Source organism: Protopterus annectens, chromosome 11.part0, assembly GCF_019279795.1.
Source record: "Protopterus annectens isolate FY-2018-M chromosome 11.part0, PAN1.0, whole genome shotgun sequence".
Taxonomy (NCBI): domain Eukaryota; kingdom Metazoa; phylum Chordata; order Ceratodontiformes; family Protopteridae; genus Protopterus; species Protopterus annectens.
This window is the reverse complement of record NC_056745.1, coordinates 767,348,619-767,371,427: the sequence shown is the minus strand read 5'-3', so window position 1 is coordinate 767,371,427 and position 22,809 is coordinate 767,348,619.

Genomic DNA, 22,809 nt, shown 5'->3' with positions numbered 1-22,809 from the left:
CTATTCAGGCAGACAGTCAAGAAAAGCTGCTCAAAGACCTGGCCTTTGTAAACAGCCTACTAACCTCCCCGGGGTACACAATCAGTGAAAAGAAATCCAAACAGGCACCCACCCAAAGAATAATCTTCCTGGGAGCAAGTCTGGTCACAGCATCCCAGATGGCATGCATTACACCAGAGAAACAAGTTTTCCTGTCAGCTTACTTCTCTCAACTGACCACCAGGCCCCAGCTTTCTGCAAGGAAAATCCTCCACGCCCTGGAGTTCGTGGCATCTTGCATACTCCTCATTCCATATGCCAGACTGCATATGAGGTAACTTCAGTGGTGCCGAAAGAGCCTTTGCTGTCAACACTCTCAAGATCTGGAAACTCTTCTACCTATTATTCCTTGCCTGAGGAAGGAATTTCTTTGGTGGGCAACAGCCTGCTCCTACAACAAATGACTGCCCTTCTCCCCACACCCCGCCGCCCAGACCCACACCACAGATGCATCAGACTATGCTTGGGGTGCACACCTGGACGGCAGGTACATACAGGGCCAATGGAGCCCACAGCAAATCCCTCTGCACATCATTGAAAAAGAGATAATGACTGTGCAGCATGCCTTGATAGCTTTTGAACCCCTTCTCTCTCCGGGGGTTCTCCTGATCAAAACAGACAACACCACGGTGAGGTGGTACATCAACAAGCAAGGAGGGACTCACTCCTACCCACTGTGCAGGCTGGCCATAACCCTTTGGCTCAGAGCCTCTTCCATGCAACTACACCTGTTAGCACAATAACTACCAGGCTCTTTCAACTGCCTGGCAGACCAATTAAGCATAAAGCTTCCAGACCCACATGAGTGGCAGCTCGGCAGAAGTACCTTCTTCCTAATAACTCACTGCATGCCCTGGAAAGTGGATGCCCTGTCCTTCCCCTGGGTAAACCTCTTGGTCTATGTCTTTCCTCCCATACCTCTCATCCCCAGGGTACTGCGTAAAATAAGGGAGGAAAAACCAAGGATCATTATCATAGCTCCGGACTGGCCCAGACAGCACTGGTACCCCTTGATGCGCAGCCTGTCCCCGGTACCTTAATGGAATCTTGCTCAGATTCCAAACCTCCTAACCCAGAGGTAAGGGGAATTCATGCACCCCCAATTGCAGACTCTCAGTTTGGCAGCGTAGCTTATTCCTTAATCCCTGACCAATCAGCCATCCTCAGTAAACAGGTTGTGGATGTTATCCGACAGGCCAGACACCCTAGCACAAGAAAATCTTATACAGATAAATGGGAAAGTTTCTGCACCTGGATCCAGGCTAAGGGGGCTAATATGGAACAGCCCCCCATCCATCTCATCATGGAATACCTAGCTGACCTATGACACAGTGGTCTGTCTCTCTCCTCTGTAAAAAATTCATGCCTCTGCTATTTCTGCTCATTTTCCCACTCAGCAGCCTCTTTTTTCACACCCTCTAATTAAACAGTTCCTCAGGGGGGCTAGCAACTTGAGGCTCGCCAGAAGGGCACCAACACCAGCTTGGGACCTAAACTTTGTCTTGGAAAAGCTCAACCTGCCTCCTTTCGAACCAGCTTCTTCGGCAGAGCTAAAATTTCTCTCCTGGAAGGCAGCCTTCCTCCTGGCCATCACTGCAGCCAGAAGAGTCTCTGAGATGCAAGCACTCATGGCTGTGGAACTCTTCATCATCTTCCATGCAGACTGGGTATCCCTCAGAACTAATCCAGCATTCATGCCCAAGGTGGTGTCCAGTGTAGCACTCAACCAATCCATTCATTTGCCCACCTTCTTTCCTAACCCCCAAAACAAGGGGGAAAGGATTCTGCACTCTCTAGATATGCACAGACAGCTCAGATACTATCTGGACAGGACTAAACCCTTCAGAAATTCTGATCAGTTTCTGGTTAGCTTTGCTTCAGGGGCAGAAGGCAAAGCCATCTCCAAGCAAACCATTTCCAAATGGATATCAAACTGCATCCGTTTCCTCTACAAACATGGCAAGCCTCCCCACAAAGGGGGGTCAGGACACACTCCACCAGAGCAGCCTCCACCTCTGCAGCTTTCCTCAGAGGAGTCCCCACCAGGGACATCCTGGAGGCTGCCACCTGGACATCTGTTCACACTTTTACCAAGCATTACCACCTGCCTCCCTTCTCCAAATCAAGGGCAGGGTTTGCCTCTGCAGTCTTACAGGGCATCTTAGTCAGCCCCTAGCTTCCTGGACTGCCTCCACCTATTTCCTCAGCTTTGGGAATCTACCCAAATATGATGACTGCAACAGTGAAACATGAAGAACATAGTCAGTTGTGTACACTTACCATAAATGTAGATGTTCCAGTGTCTTCACTGTTGCAGTCCTGGTTTCCCTCCCTCCATCCCCCTTTTTCTTTTTGTTACCTTTCTTCCTTGTTGTTCTCCTTTCCTTACAAGGGACATATTGGTATTTATTTTCCACTGGTGGGTTCTTCCACCAGACGCTGGCCTCCTACTTTAGGGGCTTCTGACAGGTTAGGGCAAGAAAAAACTGATGTAATGGCATCGGCTGCATTCCTTTATACCACTGATGACCTGACGTCAGTCCTCAAGCGACAGCAACCGACGTAGTAAGATACTAAGTCTCTGGTATTCAGGCCGGCTGAGGGCTACCCTGGCAGGGATAACCCAAATGTGATGACTGCAACAGTGAAGACACTCTAATATGTACATTTGTGGTAAGTGTACACAACTGTACTTTTTCATTCCAAAATTTTCAAATAAAGGAGAATATCTACTTCATTCCTTGGATGTTCACCTTCTGCTTCAGTTGTATTTACACTATACAAAAGACATTAGAAAAAGTGATACACTCTTTGCTTCCTTTTCTAAAAAAAAATGTGTTCCAGCTTGCCTAAAGGTTACCCTGTCCAGCTGGTTATTGGATTGTATTACCTTTGTTTAGAGAGCTAAAGGATTGTCACTGTCTTCTATACTGAAGGCATATTCTACTAGAGCAATTACAATGTCTGCAACTTTCTTTAACTAAGTTCCTATAGATGATATTTGTGCACCGTATTCAGAGTCCACAGTTCATTCATACATTTGTGTGTTGTTACAAGCTTGAGCCGCAGACCAGATGCAAGCTGTTTTTGGGTCTACCAGTCCATAGTGCCTCCAGGGGTTCTTTCTAGTTGATGAATCTGTCCTAATTGTTGAGGATTATTGAAAATAAATGTGTTATGAAAATTATGGACTTACCATAACAAAGGGTCTGTTTTCTTCCCTCCATCTCAACATCCCTACCCTCCATTACCCGTCCAAATTGTCACTCTTTTATTGTTCCTTCTGGACTGTACTGGACCTTCCTAAAGCCTATTTTGGTTGTTCTGTGTGTTGGCAGTATTTCCTTCCTTCCTTTTAGGGTTGATTATGTATTGAGGGCAGTAGTAGTGTTAGTGCATAATGGGAGAGGGGAGGAGCATGACCCTTTAAACCGATGTCTAAATTGCTGACTACACATTTTTTTCAGATCCATCGCACCCAATTGGTGAGATGGATGGAAGAAGATAACATGGATATATCATTATGTTATGCACATAACTTCAGTTTCTGTCAGAAATATATGTTAGAAGCTAGAAATCGTGCACTAAGAGTTTTCCTCAAATATTGCATTTTTTGGTCATAGTTCCCCAGTGGGAAATACTTTTTAAATGAATGTTTATCAGAAAAAGTTTTACTTTTTTGTTGATACTTGTGGCAAGGGGCTAGGAGATATGGTTTTGGGTATTGTCATTAAAAAGCTTTATCTCAAATCTTATTTTTCCAGTCATGTTATTTCACTGACTCCTAAGCTTTGCTGCACTTGTGTCAGACACCTTTTTTGATAGACAGACAGCCAGCCAGCCCTGGGTCAGTGTAGGGTTTTTCTTCTAATGTATCATTTATTTATTTATTTATTTTGTGAGCAAGTGAGCAAATATGTTACCTTTCAGTCAGAAAGTTTTGTTAGTGGGTAATGCTAGATTTTTTGATGGTTGTCATTACATTTTACTTCAAAACTTAATTTTTCTGTCAGGATATAAGACCTTCTCTTTAGGCCTCTGCTAGCAGCTTGTCAGACTCCTATTCTGGCAAGAATATGGTCCTGGGTCTTGGTAACCTGATCCCTCCCTCCCCAAGCACAAGAAGATGAAAGTTATTTAAGAGGATTTGGTCTTCACTCGAGCTTCCCCTTGCACTCAGCTGCTGATGGGTGACTTCATTGTGGTCAACTCATGTTTCCTGGACCACTCATCACATTCTATCAGTTTCTCTGGTGCTGCTCCTTGGGAAGTCACTAAGAATTGGGAGGCAGGCAAATCCTCTGTAGTTGTTCAGCTGTCTCGTCTTGGATAAGAGAGAAGTACTCTTGCCAGCATTGAGGAAGGGGCCAGGAAATGTTCTTTCCTTATGCCATGAGGAGTTTCATTCCTGGGGAAGAGACTGTTCTTCAGTATACTCTTTTTCTTGGAGGGGTCTCCCAGAAAAAGGAAACCAACAGTTAGACATTTATCTTCACCAAAAGCAGATAAGGAAATTGCCAAGCAGGATGAAGGGCTTGTTTCAGTGGGAATAAGAGTTGTTTCATGCAGCTGCATTTTCGTCAACCTGCAGCTCTTCCTCATGTGTTGCCAGTCTTAGAGGATGCATTTTGGAAGCCTGAAATTTGCCTGATAATCAGCCCCTGCTGCCAAAAAGTGTGATAAATTATACAGGGTTCCCCAAATCAACAAATTTCTTTTTTTAACCCCAGTTTAGAACTCAAGTAATTTCACTGTCAAAAGTGGCTTCTGGCAAACTCCTTGTAGCAGTTAGCCTTGTTCCTTCAGACTTATATACTTCTTACACATTATCCTTCAGAATAGTATGTTATCAGGCACCGTTGTCTAGGTTTCTTCTAGCTTCTTTTGATGGTATGAGAACGTTAATTGCTGACCTCCCTTCTTCAAAGACTAAGGTATTTCTGAATTTGTGAGTATTATCTATGTTTCGGGTACCTAAACATTCAGTTTCTAGAGCATCTGCCACTGAGTCAATGATGAGAAGATATGCCTGCTATATTCTCAGAATTTCCCAGAGGATGTCAAAACTGAGATTCTGAATGCTGCCATTAACAGAGAGAGATATTATTAGGTCCCTCATCTGCTGAGGACCTTAAGGTTTGATGAATGAGGGAAGTTAATTCATGGAGTATCCAGATTTTTCCAACTGTCCTTGACAAAATGTAATAGAAACTTTTCTACCAGTTCAGTTTCAGGAAACAAAATATGTGTTCCCAGCAAGGAGGTACAGGCAAACAAAATTTCAGAAGGCAATGACAGAGAAGTTCAGTGAAGAAAAGAGGATTCTCCCAAAGCTAAATAAAATCTAAGAAAACAGACTGACTTACATGCCCTTTCATGTGTTTTCCCCTCCCCACCCAAGGAGTTCTATTTTCTCGGCCTCTTCAGACACTATGGTTTTGAGAATCAGTCATAAACGCTACAACTGAAAATGGGATTGCCATCTTCAATTTCAAGATATTCCACTTTATCCATTCAGTCAGGCATCCTTTTCCCCTCCTATCCTAGATGAGATGCTGTCTCTGGGGTTATAGAACCTGTTTCCCCAGATCAAAGAGGGGAAACTATTTTATTCCACATTCTTTCTGGTGCAATAAAAAGAAGGAACCTGGTTACCTTTCTTAGACATTTCTTTAACATTCACATCAAAATCCAAAAGTTCAAAATGTTATCTCTACATTTTCTGTTACCTCTGTTTTCTACTAACCACATTTAAAAGATGGTTATCATCGTATTACATTTCTCAAAGATTTTAGATTCATTTCACTTTTTTCTGTGTCTGGTTCACATTTTCAGTTTTCTCCTTTACCCTCTGGTTTGTCAACAGCTCCAAGATTGTTTATAAAGTGTATGTCTCCTTTAATAACACATTGCAGTTGCAGGACATCCACATTTTCCCATGTTTAGACAAATGTCTTATTTTGACAGATTCTTTCACAAGTTGTGAAAAATTTCTAACCAGGGTAAAAATAAACAGACAAACAAGCATTTTTCTTAGCCTGAGTTTTCAGGTGATTATAGAGAAGTCCTCTCCAATTCATTTTCACAAGATAGTGTTTCTGGGATATTTCCTAGACACATCTCTCTTGATGTTCTTTTTTTCCTCATGACAAAGTAGAGTGCTGCAAGGGACAGTTTCTGATTTTTTTTCCAAACAGACTCTAGCATCTGTCAGAAAAATATATCAGAATTCTAGTTTTCAATGCCTCTGTTATTCTCATGATTCCTTTGCTCAAACGTCATGGGAGGCAACTTCAGTAGTTTGTGCAATCTGTTTGGACTCAATATCAGAGTTTACAAAAAAGGAGATTTTCTGGTGGGTGAATCCGTTGTCTGCCAAACCAAGTCTCCCTTTTCCTTTTCCAGCATCTACTGAGTCTTCTAACCGCATATGAAACAGACATTGCTTAGGGAGATGTGTCCAAAGGCGTGAAAAAGTCCAGAACTTATGGACCTTCGAAGACAAAGTACGTAAATGCCAAAAAAATGATGTCTCTAATAAAAGCTGTCAAGTCTCTAAACGATCTTTGATCTCCAGGTCCTTTGCTAGTAGTCACAGATAGCACCACAGTAATGTATATAAAAAAGGAGTGAATTAGGCCATACCCACTTTGAAAGTTAGCTCTGCTAGCCAGTGCAGAGTGTCCCTCCAGGCTACCTACATTCCTTTTAAGCAAAGCATTATTGCTGATAAGCTGAGCAGGACCAGGACAAGCCTTCACAAATGAAAGCCGCTCCTGGGGGGGGGGGGGGGGGATCCTTATGTAGATCTGTTTGCATCCAGCCACAACAGACAGTTAAAAAAGTTCTCTAAGACTCCTTGCATACAGGCCTGAAAAACAGATGCCTTTTCATTCCCATGGGCAAGAATGTTCCTGTATGCTTTTCCACCCTTTCCTCTGGTAACCATTATTGTGGTGCTGCGGTAGCGTTGTCGCCTCACTGTAAGACGTTGTCCCGTTCGATTCTCAGCTAGAGCGTCTTCTGTGTGGAGGCATACATGAATGGGGCGTGCCTTCGTTAAAGGTTGCACGTCAGGGCTGGTAACCTGGTACGTAAAAATCCACTACCAATCATTAGCGGACCGGAGTTTCACTGTGGCGACCCATAACCTCAAAAAAGCCGAAAGACACAACAACCTCTGGTAACCATTATTCTTCTAAAGATTTAGAAGAAGTCCTCAAGGATAATTGTGTTGACCCACTTTTGGCCCAGGCAACAATGGTTCTCCCATCTTTTGAAAATGTCCAAGGGCAATTTCCACGTGCTTCTTCACAGAATAGACTTAACACAGGACAGGGATTATATGATACACCTCCAGGCTTCAACTTCTTCAACTGTCTGCCTGGATGATAGACATTTAATACCTTTTAGATTACTTTTTCTGAGGGCTGTACATATCCAGCCACCTAGAAGGCAGGTGAGTCAATCTTTGGCTTTTAACTTTGTATGGAAAAAAAATAGTGTTTCCTTTTGAACCTGCTTTTGAGGGTGATTTGAAGTTATTATTCAAAAACAGACTCATTCTTTTGACTTCTGTAATGGTGAATCTTCCCTATATTATTTTCACAAAGATAGGTTAACTTTGAGAACAAACTCTTGCTTTATGCCTATGGTTGTTTCAGCATTTATAACGAGCCAGGCAATTTATCTCACTGGTTTCTTCCCAGTACTTAAAAATGAGGGAGAGACTTTTACACACACTGGATATCAACAGGGAACTTAGATATAACAATGACTGGACAAAAAACATCAGAACTTCTGATTGGCTGTTTATTTCTTATGAAGGTAAGAAAAAGGAACACTCAGTGTTAGAAAAATGCTATTCCCAAATAGTTCGAGTGCTACTGTTTTTTTTTTTTTTTTTATTCTCACTATAACAGGACACTTCCAGACAAAGTTAGGGCCAACTCTACCAGGACTCTGGCTATATCTGTGGCTTTCTGAAAAGGAGTGGATTCTGGAAATATGCCAGAGGCAATGACATGGTCATCTGTACACACCCTCACCAAGCACTACAACATTAGATTCCTTCTCTAGGTCTAAAGCAGGCTGTGCTAGGACTATTCTCCATGAGTTCTTGGACTCTGATCCTCCTCCTTTCTCGTCCCCCCCACCTTTCTTTCTAATATCTAGTGTTCGGTCTATACAGCTTAGGGTACTACAACATTGATCTGTTGAGGAACATATTACAGTTGCGCAGGTCAGCTTAACATAACTATAGATGTTCTTCGTGTTTCACTGTTGCAGTCATCACACTTGGGTTATCTGCCTGCAGGTAGCCCTCAGTTGGCCCGAATACCAGAGTCTTAGGATTTCTGTGTCACATGCTGTCGCTTCTTCCATGACGTCAGATTGTCAGGGGTATAAAACAGGCAGCCGACACCATTACATCAGTCTTTCTTGCCGAGGAGGATCCCGAAGAAGAAGCAGTTTGCAAGTGCCGGTTGGCCGCTACCTGAAATTTTCATTTTCAAGTGTGTAATCCTGAAGTCTTCTAAAACTAAGTACCCCATTTTAGATACTTTTTTCTTGCTCTAACCGATGTCAGAAAAAGTTAACAATTGTCTTGCCTGTAGAAAGCAAGTACCTCATAGAGATTTCATTCTTACTGCGTCACCTGTTTAGGCCCAGACCACAAAGTCCCTCCCTGTTGGTTTTGTGCCTTGTTTAATGCCCGAGCCATTCGTCGTCAGGCTATCTTTGTCGCTAAATTCTTTTGCTCTTGTTTTCTGTATTCTGAAATGGCTTTGATAAGCCATCCGACTACCAATCTTCTGAAAAAACGTAAAGATAAAGACAGAGACAGACCACATAGGTCCAAAACTGTCGATGACGCTTTCGTTAAGCTAGTTGCCAGTCCGTCGGTACTCAGGTTCCTTTGCAGCCCCTGATGCTCACTTCTACAGATACGCAGGCCTCTGCTGAGACCCATTCAGAGTTCGGTATGCCGCGAGATGCTTCTTCAACTATGGAACGGATGTCTCTACCTTGGATGGGTCCGGAGCCGCTGTGCAGGCACTGGCTTCTGAGGGTGTATTCCAACATACCGATGTTCAAATTAAACCGAAGACTTCGTTTTTAGCTAAAACTACCGAGTTTCTGAGGCCCAGAGTATGCACTACGCCTAGAAAACCAACAACCAAAACGCATGCTCAAGCTTCCATGCCACAAAAACAAATTGTTAGAATGGCTGAAGACCTTATTACACTAATTAGGGGAAGGCAGCCTTTCCCTGTTAAGAGACAAAGAACTGAGTTTCGTCTGATTCTACAGACCTGGAGTCCAATGACTCTGACCCATCTGATTGTCAGGACATGCCCTTATCAACCTAAGAGGATTCAGATGCAGAGGAATCCATTCCCACTGCCTCCCCTCCAGAGGACTTTTCTTTTGGTGAAACCTTGCATACTTTAAGAGAGCATTTCCACTGGGAACATTTCCACTGGGAATGCCAAGACTACCCTCAGTCCAAAAAGAGACTCAGAGAATTTTTAGAGTTGCTTTAGCACAGGTCTCTTGCTATACCCCCTGTCCTGGATGTTGTAGATGATGGTTTTATAGAATCCAGTCTTACTCCAGATACTTTACCCCCGGCCCCTAGAAAACCTGACAGGGTACTACAGAGTACCTGATTCCCACAAATTTCTCTTCAAGAATCCTACTGCTGATCCAGAGACAGTTTCCCAGGGACCTAAAGGTATTAAGGCTATTACAGCCAAAAATCCTACCCCTTCAGACAGGGATTCCAGAGCTTTAGACAGATGGGGTAAGAAGGTATATACCTCTGCAACTCTTGCCATCAGGGTATTGAATTGCCATTTTCACATGTTGAAGTACCAGCAGCATATTATGAAACTAATTAAACAAAAAAATGGTGTTGCTTCCAGATTGTGCAGAAAATAAAGACTTACAAGAGCTAATGCATTCTGCAAACCAAGTTAGTTAGCATACTTTGCAGTGTGGCTTTGATGCCCTAGAAGCATCTTGCAGGGCTGCAGTCACTGGGTCTGTACTGAGAAGGCATGCTTGGCTGAAGGAACAAAACCGTGCCAGATCATGTCAAATCCATATTACTAAACGCTCCTTTAAATAAGGACTGTTTATTTGGCACCGCAGCAGAAGAGGTTCTTAAAAAGATGGAAGAAAAAGCTAAATCTATGCAAATTGTTAAAGAATTCCTACAAGTGCAACCACCTAGATTCAGTAGGCATTGGCCTTCTTAAAACTAGTCCTTTCCAGCCCTTCTCAGACCAAACCCAGGGGAAACAGGCCACTCAGACTACAGTCTCAGGGTATGCAGAGATCTAAACAATGGAGTGCCCCCACCTCAAAAACAGGGAGTGGTAAGCCAGCCCCTTATGGAAAAAGTCCACAATGACTTTTCAGTTATCTTCCCAGCCCTGCCCAATTATTTGTGCTCCTAGGAGGAAAATTTATCCATCATGCAAAAAACTGCAAGTTCATTACTCAGGACAGATGGGTCCTAAACATTGTATCCCAGGGGTACAGATTCTACTTCCATAAACTGCCAACCCCAAGCGAGTTTCCAGACCTACCTCCAAACCAGTGGACAGAGGCTCAAAAGCAAGTACTTTCCCTGCTCAATATCAGAGATATTCAACCTGTTCCAGTAGAACAAAGGGGGCAGGGTTTCTACTCCAGACTGTTCCTGGTGCCCGGAAAAGAGGGCTCCTGGTGCCCAATCCTGGATTCATCAACTCTCAACACCTTTATGGTGGTCCCAAAATTCAAGATGCTTACCTTGCAACAGCTTCTCCCTATGCTAGCTAGTGATGCCTGGTTAGTCACTCTAGACTTAAAAGAACCTTATCTGCACATCCCCATAAGGGAGTCATGCAGATAATATCTACGCTTCGGGGCAGGCTCTATGCACTATCAGTTCTCTGCACTTCCCTTTGGCTTATCTACTGCACCCAGAGTATTCACAAAGTGCCTGGCTCCAGCCATTGCATACTGCAGGCAGAGAAATATCCAAATTTTCCCATACTTGGACGACTGCCTGATTCAGGCAGACAGTCGGGAATTGCTACTTCAGCACCTGGCATTTGTAAAAAAAAAACCTTCTCACGTCTTTGGGGTACACCATCAATGAAAAGGAATCACAACTGGTGCCCAATCAAAAGATTGTATACCTAGGAGCAAGCTTGGACACAACTTCCCAGATGGCATTTTTCACTTCAGAAAAACAGGTCTATCTGACAAACTGCTTCAAACAAATGGCCACCAGAACCCAGCTATCTGCAAGGAAAATACTGCAAGCCCTAGGGTTCATGGCCTCATGTATTCTGCTAATTCCATATGCAAGACTGCATTTGAGGAATTTTCAATGGTACTTAAAAAGTCTTTGGTGCCAGCATTCTCAGGACCTGGAAACAGTCATTCCACTCATACCTTGTCTAAGGGCAAAGTTTCTTTGGTGGGCAGAAGCATGCATCCATAACAAGAGACTGCTTTTCTCTCAACCACTCGCTGCCCAAACCCTGACAACAGACACAGCATACTATGCATGGGGGGGGGGCTCACATGGCAGGGAAATGCATTCAGGGCCACTGGACCCCAGCCCAGATTATCCTGCACATCAATCAAAAAGAAATGCTAGCTGTACTGAATGCTCTGACAGCCTTCAAATACCTGATCCTTCCAAGACAACTGCTTATAAAACAGACACCACCACAGTTATGTGGTACATAAACAAGCAGGGGGGAACCCATTCTTACCCACTCTGCAGGTTAGCCATGGCCCTGTGGAACACAGCCTTGAGCAACCAAGTGCATCTACAAGCTCAATTCCTGCCAGTCAAACAAAATTCGCTGGCAGATAACTTAAGCAGAAATCTCCTAGACCCACACGTGTGGAAATTGGAGCCCAACACCATCAACCTTCTGATCCAGAGGTGGGGGACTCCGAAGGTGGACCTATTTGCCTCCCCCGAGAACCACCAGTTGATCAAATTCTGCACCAGGAACCCTCACAGCAGGGCCTAGAAGGTGGATGCCCTGTCCTTTCAATGGGAAAACCTCTCAATTTATGCCTTTCCTCCTCTGCCCCGCCTCTCAAAAGTACTACTCAAGATAAAACAAGACAGGCCAAGGTGCAATTCTTATTGCCCCAGACTGGCCATGCCAGCACTGGTACCCACTCTTGCGCAGTTTGACATCAGTGTCACCCTGGCACCTTCACCAGACTCCTACCCTGCTGTCTCAGCAGGAGGGGCAGATTTTGCATCCACAATTGCAATCCCTAAACCTTGCAGCCTGGCTTATCCCTTGAATACACCACCAGCAGCCCTCAGCAAACGGGTACTGGACATCATTCTTGAAGCCAGAAGGCCCAGTACTAGGAAATCCTATGCTGAAAAGTGGAAAAGATTGCAATCCCTAAACCTTGCAGCCTGGCTTATCCCTTGAATACACCACCAGCAGCCCTCAGCAAACGGGTACTGGACATCATTATTGAAGCCAGAAGGCCCAGTACTAGGAAATCCTACGCTGAAAAGTGGAAAAGATATTGTTCTTGGAAAAAGTATTAAGGGAAGGACACAGCAGTGCCCTCCTTATCTCTAATCCTGGATTACCTAGCAGAGCTACTCCACAGAGACCTATCCTTCTCCTTCATTAAGATTCATGCCTCTGCCATCTCAGCTCATTATAATACTGAGCCCACCTCTGTTTTCTCACCCTCTCAGCAAACAGTTCCTGAGAGAGGCTAACAACTTAAGGCCCCCCAGAAGAACACCCACCCCTGCCTGGGACCTTAACTTTGTACTGGAAAAGCTCACACTTCCCCCTTTTGAACCCACAGCTTCAGCAGAGTTAAAATTCCTCTCTTGGAAAACAGCCCTGCTTTTAGCTATAACTTCAGCAAGAAGAGTATCTGAGTTACAGGCACTAATGGCTGTGGGAACCCTTCATTATTTTCCATGCTGACAGGATTTCCCTTGGGACTAATCTGTCCTTTATGCCTAAGGTGGTGTCCAGTGTGGCTCTAAACCAATCCATCTATTTGCCAACCTTCTTCCTTAACCCTCAGAGTAAAGGGGAAAGGATCCTGCACTCCTTGGATGTGTACATACAGCTCAGGTTCTACCTTGGCAGGACTAAACCTTTCAGAAAATCTGACCAGCTGCTAGTCTGCTTTGCCGCAGGGCAGATGGTAAGGCCATTTCAAAGCAAACTATTTCCAAATGGCTAGCACACTGCATCCATTTCTGCTACAAACACCATGGAAAACCTACCCCACAGGGGATAAGACCACATTCCACTAGGGCCACTTCCACCTCTACAGCATTTCTCAGGGGTGTCCCTACCAGGGACATTCTGGAAGCTGCAACCTGGAGTTCTGTACAGACCTTCACCAAGCATTACCACTTACCAATTTTTTTCTAAATCCAGAACTGGATTTGTTACAGCAGTCTTGCAAGGCCTACTAGCCAGCCCTAACACTTCTTGACTGCCTCCACCCTTCCTCAGCTTTGGAAATCAACCCAAGTGTGATGACTGCAACAGTGAAACACGAAGAACATAGTACAGTTGTGTACACTTACCAAAAATATAGATTTGTTTGCGTGTATTCACTGTTGCAGTCCTAGTTTCCCTCCATCCAGCCCCCTGGCTTTCTCTGTCTTTCTACCTCTCCTCTCTGTGGCCATTCCTAATGGCATTGGTATTTACTTTTTACTGGTGGTGTTCACCACCATATATTAGCTTTTCTGTTTGTGGACTCCTGACATTTGGGACAAGAAAAACTGATGTAATGGCGTCGGCAGCCTGTTTTATACCCCTAACGACCTGATGTCATGGAAGAAGCAAAAGCATTCGATGCAGAAATCCTAAAACTCTGGTATTCGGGCTCACTGAGGGATACCTGCAGGCATATAACCCATATATGATGACTGCAGCAGTGAATACACTCGAACATCTGCATTTATGGTAAGTGTACACAACTGTACTATGTCCAATTAGATCACTGCTACAGTTGATACACCCTACAAAAGGGTTGGGAGGGTGGCTTAATGGCTAAGTTGTTTGCCTTACAAACACAAGGTGCAGGGTTTGAGTCTCACAGGGGATAATTGGCTAGGCTTAAAATAAAGCTCACAAGGGAAGTTAGCTTTGTACTAAACTATGAACCTATGAACCTACTCCATCCATCCTCTCTCTTATGCCAGGGTGTGGAGGATTCTAGCCTCCCTCTTGTTAGGCAAAAAGCTCTGAAGTCTTGCTGACCTAGACACTGTTTTCATAATGCTGTTCTGCTGTGAGTAAGACTTATACCATTTATTGTAAATATTCGTATTCATCTAGTACCCTTCGAACTGTTTAAAAAAAAAGAGAGATATGGAAATATGGTTAATTTTTTATGTATCCACTAGTGTGTGACACTAAAGACTGAGAAGATTGCAGAGAAAAGGACATGAGCAGTTCCCACAATTGTTCAGTTAGATTTGCCAATGCAAATGAAGGGTAGATCCTCAGGATCAGTCTGAAATGGTGAGCTCTGAACCAATGACAGTCTACAACCCCCTGAACATACACCCTGGTCTTATGCAAATAAAGGATGGATCTTGAAGAACAATCCAAAATGGAGAGCTCTGGACAGATGAGAACTCACCACTCCTTGCACACAGCCACCAGTCTCAGGCTGACCATATATAAACCCAGCTACAGTAGAATTTTGTAACAAATGTAACCAGATGCCTATCCATCTTCTGTTGAAAATAAAACTCATGTGATTCTTCCAATAAAACTGAATTAAACTTAATTCTCAAGTGCTATTGGAAAAAAAATTTTTGATCTTGTGTTAGCAGGTATACGCAGTGACAAACTACAGGGAATTCTGCTAGCTGTAGTATGTAACAATGCAAGGAAAGCTTTCTATGAAGGCAAGTGACTAATCTTGTATTACAAGTGTGACGATTGGGGAGAGATGGATGAAGGCTGCCAGCCTAGTCAAATAGAATTTGATATATAATTCTATCAACTGTATAAATAAATGTAAAATACAGGCTTGTGTTTTTAAATGAAAAAAAAAACACTGTAAAATGTGAACTTCAAGATTGTTACAACAAGGGGGGAGCACCACGGACCCTGGGAACTACCACCCCATTAGCCTGATGAGCCTGGTCTGCAAGGCCATGAAACGTATCATCATGGAACTTGTAAACAAAGACATTGGCAATCTCCAAACTCTGGACCCCACCCAGTTTGGGTTTGTAAAAGGCAGATCATGTCTCCAAAACCTGATCAACTTCTTTGAAGCAGTCACCAAACAAGTGAGACGAGGGTAAGGAGGTTCACACATCCTATGTAGATCTTGCCAAGGCTTTTGACACCATCCCCCACTCTGGAATTGTAGAAAACTCACTAAACTAGGTATAAATCCCTATGTCACAAGATGGGTTGACAACTGGTTCACTGACAGAACCCACACTGTGAAAGTAGCAGACTCCAAATCCGACTTCAGACCAGTGACAAGTGGAGTACCACAGGGTTCAGTCCTGGGTCCTCTCCTGTTTGGTATCTACTTCTTAGAAGTACAGGCTAACACAGAAGGTCTTTGGCTAACAAAGTTCGCAGATGACTGCAAACTAGGAGCCATAATTGAAACTTCTAATGATGTGGACATCCTACAAAAGGGCCTTACTGAGACAGATGCCTGGTGTCAAAGCCATGGCCTCAAGCTCAGTGCCAAAAAGTGCATTGTCATCCCCTTTGGTAAAAACTCTGTACCCATGAACTACAACATAGGCAGTAGCATACTTAATACTGAAAGTGTGATAAGAGACCTTGGGACACAGGTGGACAGTAGTCTCTCCTTTGATAATCACATCACCACAGTAGTCAGGAAATACTTCTACGTGGCAAACCTCATCACAAAAGGTTTCTCATCCAGAAAAAAAGAGGCCATTGTTCCCCTCTACTCATCACTCATTAGACCCATTATAGAGTACAATACCCCTTTTGGTATGTACCTCACAAGACATCTACAACAACTGAAAAGGCCGCAGAAATACCTCACAAAGAGAATTACCAGCCTCAAACAGATGCCCTATACAGACTGTCTCAAAAAACTCCAGCTTTACTCAGTCGCATATCGCCTACTTAGAGGTGATCTCTGTCTAACATACAAAGCTATGTCAAACCCAGAGCTGTTGGACATGCTCCACTTAAATAAATCCCAATCCCTCCGAGCTACACGCTCTAGACACCTAAACCTTGTCACCACACTAAACAGAATATGCTGGAGGGATAGATTCCTGTCTCAGAGATTTCCCATGCTCTGGAATAAACTACCTATCTATATCAAACAAAGCTACTCATTAGCACTCTTCAAGAAAAATCTTGATGATTGGATGGGAAATAGGAAATTTACCCTGGGGATCACTTCTGTGGCTCTGCTCGACAGTGACACAGGAAAATAATTTTCTTGGGTGGCAAAAACCAGGATACCTTTTTGGCTGGGCTTGTATAGGCCCCAGGGCCGATAGCCTAGTACCTACCTATGAACATTGCCACCTTGCTGTAAAGAAAAACTAAGTCAAGCCTTTCAAATTTGTCTTTTGAAATTGAAATGAATTTATGACATTCTTTGATCTTTAAAGTTGGTTCCGGTCAGGCTGGCTGAAGACATTCTGTCTATTGTCTTAACTAAGGACTAATTGCTAGAGTGTGTATGTGAAATGCCTTTTAGTGTTGTATTCTCCTGTGCAGGTGTTAGCTTGCTAAATAATGCAGTTTCTATTAGCCTGGGAACTCCAGGTTAAGTGTCAAAGAAATGATGTAATGGATACTAACGCAGAATGATGTAATCTAGGGAGGACCCAAAGACATGTTTGTTAGTGATGTTTTATAAACTGTCTGAGAGAGAGACTGGGGAGGAGCATTTTGATCTTGATATCCAACTTACCAGCACTCTGCTTATGATCACATGTAAGTTTTTAGCACTGCGATTTCTTGTAGGGATAGTTAAAGCTAGTAAAGATTAATTAGGTATTTTTCTTTGAAATCAGACCTGTCTTACTGTATTATTTTCAGTTTCTGTGTTATCTCTGAACTCTTAGATATCTCTGTGGTGTAGCAGTTTTGTCCTGTGTTTTAATTATTTATTATTAAATATTTTTAAAACCTTCTACCTGTGGCTGGTTTGTGTAGAGATAAGCTCTAGAGTACATTGCATATTTGTATAGAGTTTATTGTAACAGACCACTCTGATAAGCCTTAGACTGTATAGTCACATTACCACTGGATAATAATATTGTACAGTAATAATTGGACACCCTTTTAAGGGCCTTTTAGTAGCTGATATTATTAACTGGGTGGTGGCAGTAATTATTACCATATAGTCTGGGTAAAGAGGCACAGCTGGAGAATCTGTCAGCCTTTCCCAGGAGTGTCTGTAAAGTTGTATAAATACTTATCTCAAAGTATATGTGTGTGTGTATTGTGTCAGCGCCACAAAGCACTGGTTGGACAGAGCGGGTACTGGAGGTTCTAGCTTGCCCAGTTAGGCTGAGACCTGGACTCTATAGCTGTGCCAATGGGGAGTCTTATTGGGGACCTGGTGAGTAAGGGGGCAGCCAGCCCCAGACTGACGGTGATCTCTCTGCACACTTAAGGGAAATTGTACTTTATTGTGTGTATTAATTATCCTTTCCTCTGGTATGAGACGACCTCCCTGGTATTAGTGGTGAGGATTGAGGCTTCTTGATTGCTGGGCCAGGGCACGGTCATCACAACAAGCTCTTAGGTTTCGGCTATTCCTTTCCCAGTCTGGGACAGGAATGATATCAGAAATCTCCTTTCATCTGGTTGCAAACACACTTTAGGAATCTAATATTATTGATAAAGATGTGAAGTTGTATGATGCCTTTGCTGAAAAAAGTTCATTTTAGCCACTGTGGTGGCACGGAGAGATGAAGCCATGAATATGACCCAGTTTTGATTACCAACTCAGGTGACTGACAAGAGTGGCAGGGATGGCAGGGAGGGATGGGTGTTCATTGATAACAGTCCAGGGGGAGAACCATGGTCCAGTGAGGGAAATTGCCTTGTTCATAGTTGATGACTATAGAAGACTGGGAAGTGAATGGGTATGTCATATAAAGAGGGGGAAAAAAGGATTGCTTGAGCCCCTCAGGACACCTTTAGGATCCACAGTCAGCCCCAGCAATAGCAGAGTATGTCTTATGGGGGCATAGGAGATTAACTGGTTAACCCAGCATGTAACTGGGGCACTGGGGAGTCAAGCCTGTAGAATGACGTTAAGAGGATTAAAAAATTGAAAAAAAAATGCATTGTTCCAGTTCTAGTTACTCATGTTTACTGTCAGATACCAGACTGATTTAAATGAGTGATTGCTTTCCAAAGCGTGCAAGTTTGAGTTTGAAGATTCCAGTTCTAAGACTATGAAGATTCAGAATAGTTCTACAAGGTTAACTCAGTGCATATTTAAATATATGTATCATGGTGACCCTCTTTATTTTTTGAGAAACATAATGGAAAACAGAAAGTCAGCTGAAAAGCCAGCCTTAAAGTACTGTAGCAAAAATCAGAACCATCACTCTTTCTGTCAGGATTCTAGTTTGGTTCTGAAGCATATTTCTTTGTATGCAAGTCAAGAAAAAAATGCAAGATTGCTGAGAATTAGTATGTTTTTTTTTTTTTGCTTTGAATAAATGGGATATGCATCCTCTCCCCTGGGAGTCTTCAAACTGGAGAGCAAATATAGATAAATTTCATTGTAAAAGATGGGTGCCCCTACAAATCAGTGGATAGATGTACCAAGTGACTCACTTGAAAGAAGTGCTGTTATTCACTGAAGAAATAATACTTTGTGAATTCTACTGCCCCTTGGAGCTTTTTGAAAGTCAGTTATGGAGTCTAACCATATAAGATCTAGTTTCTATTAGTCATTAAGACGCATTGCAAATGTATTTGAATTCTTAATTTCTACTGTTTGTTTCCTAACCCATATTAATATGTGTTGCAAATGCATATTACCCTTTATATTCTTCTAGATTCCACTACTCCATTTGAATTATGGGTTTCTTCCATTTACTTGCTCAGTCTTTCATTTTGGTTTCAGTCTGTATGTGCTGGCAGTGCCTGAAAATGGAACTTGAAATCAGTTCTGTACCCCTTTTAACAAATGGAAATTAATTAATATTGGGCTGTACTGGAGGAAAACCAATTTGCATCTCACACAGATTGAGCTAGGAGAATAGAGAACAACAGTATACAAGTTTGAAGATGAAAGAAGGGAGAACTACCATTCTAACAATTTACAGGAAAGAGTTGTTTAGAAGAACTGAATTTATCAGGGATGAGGAAAAAAAAGTCTAGAAATTCATCTTCCTCTTACATGGTTTTCCCCTCTTTTCAGACAATCTTGAACTTTTTGCCTTAGGGTCTAACCTTCTTAAACTGTCATACATAAAAGAATGACCAATTTGTTCCTATTTTCCTGTAAAAAATGGATGTCCTTCAAGGATGCAACTGCAGTCCTGACATATGGGTTGTCCTGCCTCAGGCAGCACTTCGGTCGGGTTGTCCTGCCTCAGGCAGCCCTTCGGTCGGCCGGATTCCAAAGTCTGGGTCCGGCATCGGCTGATGTCGCCCTTTCCCCGACGTCAGAGCGCCTGGGGTATAAAAACGTCAGCCGACGCCATCTTCTTCAGTCTTTCTTGCCGCGTGGCGCCCGAAGCAGAAGCAGTTCGCAAGTGCCGGTCGACCAGCTCCTGTGTTTTCAGCTACTGAAGTCTTCAAAAAGCTAAGTACCCCGTTGGGGACCTTTTCTTGCCTCGGCCAATGTCAGATAAAAGTGAAAAAGTTAATAATTGTTTAACTTGTGGGAAACAAATACCTCATAAGGATTTCCACTCTTACTGCTTACCCTGCCTAGGCCCAGAACACAACGTCTCGGCCTGTGCAGCTTGTGCTTCTTTCAATAAACGCACTCTTAGGCGTCGGTCAGAGTTTGCACAGGATTATTTTGGGGAAGATTTCTGTTATATCATGCCGTCGGAGCTTCCGACAGCACATTTACCTAAAAAACGGAAGGATAAGGACCGACACCCGCGGTCCGCGGTCTCGGCCGACACCACGCTTAGGCCTACCGCAAGTGTCTCGGTCTCTTCTGAGCCGGTTTCGCAACCGCTACAGACCGACGACACCGCTCCACCGGTTACTTCGGTACCGGAGGCCAGCTCGGTGCCGGTTTCTGTTCTCCCCTCTGAGACCGTAGCCCAGGATATTTCTGACACCATTTCAGTGGATAAGACTACTCCAGCACGTGGGGCTGCCAGGCCTCCAGTGTCTATGTCCATTAAGGCCTACATACATGCTAAGGCTGCCAAACAGGCTAAGTCTCTCCCTCCAAGATCTGTTTCTCTGGGATCCACCTCTGGTTCTCAAATTTTAAGTTTAGCTGAGGACCTTATTTCTTTAATTAGGGGTTCACAGCCTCATCCAGATAGAGGCTCTCAGCCGCCTTCTGACAAGAGGCCTAGGGTTGAGCAGGTAGATTCCCAGTCCTCCGATGAGGCCTCAGGTGATTCTGCACATTCAGACTACCAGGAGGAGGCCTTCCCAGCCTACGAGGATTCTGATGCGGAGGAATCTATTCCCTCTGCTTCTCCTCCTGAGGAGTTTTCCTTTGGGGAAACGCTTCATTCCATGAGGGAACACTTCAAATGGCAAGGCCAAGAATACTCAGATTCTAGGAAAAGGTTAAGGGAATTTTTAAAGGTACCTCAGCATAGACCCTTAGCTATTCCTCCAGTTTTAAATGTTTTAGATGATGTGTACTTAGAATCTCGTGTTTCCCCTGACTCCCTCCCCCCTGCTCCTGTCAAGCCAGACAGGTACTACAGGGTCCCAGCCACTCATCAATTTCTGTACAAGGGCCATACTGCTGACCCTGAAACTATTTCTCAGGGGCCTAAAGGGGTTTTTTCCACTACTGCTAAGAACCCACTCCCTTCGGAAAGGGATTCTAGGGCTTTAGAAAGGTGGGGCAAGAAAGTATATACTTCTTCCACCCTTTCTATGCGAGCATTAAATTGTCAATTTCATATGATTCAGTATCAGGAATACATGTTGGATGACTTGCAAAAGAAACTGGCTTCCCCTGAACCATTAGATAGAAAGGGGTTACAGGAATTGGTTCATAATACTAAGCAGGTTAGCAGTCATTTCCTTCAGTGCGGATATGATGCATTGGAAGCTTTATGTAGAGCAGCAATGACAGGTGCGGTCATACGCAGACATGCTTGGTTAAAGGAACAAACATTGCCAGACCATGTGAAAATTAAGCTTTTGGACGCACCACTAGAGAAACATAAGCTAGTTGGTGCTACTGCACAATAGGTTTTAAAGAAAATAGAGGAAAAGGCAAAATCAGTGCAAACAGTCAAAGATTTCCTCCAGGTACAGCCTCCAAGATTCAGCAGGAATTGGCCTTCTAAGCATTGGTCCTTTCCTGACACAGACAAATTTCAAAGAGGCAAATACAGACGTGGCAGAGGTAGAGGGCAAACTCGAGGCTCCTACAGAGGACATCAATGGCAGCCTCCAAACTAGAGAGGTGGGGCAGGACCTTCCACTGCTCCGCCAGGACAATCTCAATTACTTGACTTTGACTCCGTCATCCAGGGCTCAATTAGAAGCACCTTTGGGCGGAAAATTATCTTTATTCTCACAAAATTGGCACAATATTACAAAGGACAAATGGATACTGGAGATAATAGACAAAGGATACAGATTCCATTTTCATACACTGCCAACAAGACATGGCAGGCCAAACCTGCCACCAAATCAAAGGGCAGAGGCACTCAAACAAATAACAAACCTACTTCAAATAAGAGCAATAGAAAAGGTTCCTTCTGCAGAACAAGGACAAGGATTTTATTCAAGACTGTTCCTTGTTCCAAGAAAAGAAAACCAATGGAGACCCATTCTGGACTTGTCCGCACTGAATACTTACCTTATGGTGCCAAAATTCAAAATGCTGACTTTACAGCAACTCCTTCCCATGCTGGGCAAGGGGTCTTGGCTGGTAACTCTGGACCTCAGGGAGGCATACCTGCATGTCCCAATCAGACAAAGTTGCAGAAGATACCTCAGATTTCTTGCAGGCTCAGAGCATTATCAATTCTCAGCATTGCCCTTTGGCTTATCTACTGTGCCCAGAGTGTTCACGAAATGCCTGGCATCAGTAATTGCACATTGCAGACTTCAGGGGATACAAATATACCCTTACCTGGACGACTGCCTTATACAAGCGGACAGCCAACAAGCCTTGTTAAAAAACTTGGACTATGTCATTCACCTACTGCGGGCCTTGGGATACACAGTCAATATTCAGAAATCAAGTCTCATACCATCCCAACAAATACCTTTCCTGGGTGCCACACTGGACACAAACACCCAGATGGCGTTTCTGACAAAAGAAAAACAAATACAATTACCAGAATACTTCAGAAGATTGGCAACACACACCCAGATGACTGCAAGGAAAATCCTGTAGGCCCTGGGTTTCATGGCATCTTGCATTCTTCTGATTCCACGTGCAAAGCTGCATATGAGGAAACTACAATGGTATCTAAAAAGTCTATGGTCTCAGCACAGCCACAACCTGGAAACCTTGATCCCACTCATTCCATGCCTTCAAAAGGAATTTCTGTGGTGGGCTCAAGCAAGCCAGATAAAC